Below are 2,488 nucleotides of genomic sequence, written 5' to 3' on the forward strand. Positions count from 1 at the left end.
CTAATGAGTATGGTTTCTATTTTTGGGTATACATAACATTTTCTAATATATATCCGAGTATTTTTTATTTTGTAAAGGTTATTCTAATAAAGTACTTAAAAGTAGCTACAGCAGTAGAAATATAAATATCGTTTATTCTTGATTATTCACACATATTTTCTCAAAGATTTGTAGTTGCAAGTAGATTAACTTGTCATCGAAGATGTCTTCATAATATAAAGACCAACTGAACTGACGCTCTTTAGAGAAAATTTTGAAAAAAATAAGCAAAATGTTTCGAAATAAATTTTGCATATGTGTCTGGATGAAGACTAAATACGTTAATGTTGCGGACATGTCTTGCACAGCGTCCGCAAAGGAATAAGAAATAGCATTTTTAGTGTAGCTGCTTTTTATTGTATTATTTTTATTTTTGTAATGAAAGGTAAAAATAAGCAAAGCAATTATTTATATATATTTGTTGCTACTAAACCGGAATTAGTAATGCATTTGTATCGAAAAAACAGTAGGTTAGCTTACTTAAGTGTTCGATGTCTGGTAAATGATTTCTAATAAGACGTCTAATAGATGAAAAACACTTTAACAAAAAAAAAACATTCGCAAAATAATAAGACATTTATACATATATGAAAACTGAAAATTAAAATTTTATTGTAAAGTATTATTTCACAACCCATCAACTTCATGTACTCAACGTTTACTGCCTTGAATACGAAACGTTAGTAGTTTAAATGTCTTTATTCATTATATGAAAAAATTTTAATTAAATCTTAATTATTGTAAATGATTTTATAACTATTTTTTATGTACCAATATATTTCAATTAGAGAACTGACATAAATGATTTGATATATGTAAATCTTTGGAATATATTTTGTGTGTATAATTATTTAATTAAATTGTTTTTGCTGTCATGAAATTAAATAAAGATACAAATTGAATATTTTACCATTAAAGCTTATGATTTAATTATATAAATAATATAATTTATTCTACAAAACAATCTATAAAATTTTTGTTAATAATATCTAAATTAAATCTATTATTTCATATATTTTAAAACAATTAAGTCATATATTAAATATATCACTCTACCGCTATTCAGAAATGAAAATCTCAATGCAGGAACAGGAAGTTGATATATACTCGAATAATTTGACCGTCACTTCTATATGGATGTGTAGCTTTTAACAAAACTTCAAACACTACTATTTGCCAACTAAAAATTGCACAAAGCTAGGCGCTGGGAAGACTTTTCAAGGTACTATGGTACAAGGACCAATGACATCCTTAAGGACTTTAAGATTGATCCGATCAAAAAATACATGAAGGATAAAGCCCTGAAATTATTTGCGAAAACTAACAGACTTACCAACACCGCATTATCGAATCTCAGAATGGTTACAGGCTTCTCGGGGAGGTATGCAGATCTGAGGTCAATGATTGCTTAGTCTGGTGAAGTGATAAACAATAATCCAGTCAAGGCGTAAAGAAGGGTTTTGAAGATACCTGGAGTTAATAAAGAGTAAAAGTGCTCAAGTGCAATGGCTCAAATTGCGTCAAGTTTATCTATTATGTAGTTAATCATTTTTACGCGTGCAGCCAGGATTTAACTTAGTTTACACCCCAATTAATAGCATAAAAACAACAAAAACTTAAGAAAAAAAATAAATGTGCTACATAACTGTACTAAAAACATGAGCAAAAATTTCTATATAAAAATTGTAAATATAAATCAGAATAGTTGCAAACATATTAATAAAGTTAGTGATTTCTCACCATATCAAAAAGTATTCTGCAACTATAACAAGTTATGTACAGTATCTCTCTTACATAAAGCACTCGTAGATATTACCATAAGCGCTTGATTTTACTAAGTTTATAAAAAAAAAATTTATGTAGAAATATTTTTCTAAGCAGTGACTGATTTGTATTTATTTTTTGTTTGTTTCAGCATTTTTGTGACATTTCTGTGAATCCAATTTAACTAGCAAATAAACGTTTAAGTATAAATAACATGGCCAAAAGCAGGATTGTTTGCAAATAATATCCAATGTCAATATTACCGCAGCGTCGAGTATATTGCATTTAAATGTAAGTATCTGTACAAAGCACACATAATTCGCAGAATATTGTATTTTTTAACATATTTTTATATTTTTTTTTTTTTCATCTTTGTTAAAATATATATATATAAAAAAAAAAATAAAGAAATTGTAACCGAAACAAATATGCTTTTAAAATATTTGTTCAGCTTGTACGCTTGATTTAATAAAAAAAAATACTTTTCAAACAGTTGGTAACACTGGTGCATTATTGCAACGAGTCAACGGCATTGAATTTTGATTTTTGTTTGTCTTCTCTTATATAAATTTGCATTATTTTATTTTTTTAAAATGCTTTTTTGTTTTTGTTTTTTGTTTGTTAAATGTTGCATTTCATAAATAACTAAAAGCAAAAGCATATAAATCTACTTTTTTTGACATTT

Source organism: Teleopsis dalmanni, chromosome 1 (assembly GCF_002237135.1).
Source record: "Teleopsis dalmanni isolate 2A chromosome 1, ASM223713v2, whole genome shotgun sequence".
In the NCBI taxonomy this organism is placed as follows: Eukaryota; Metazoa; Arthropoda; class Insecta; order Diptera; family Diopsidae; genus Teleopsis; species Teleopsis dalmanni.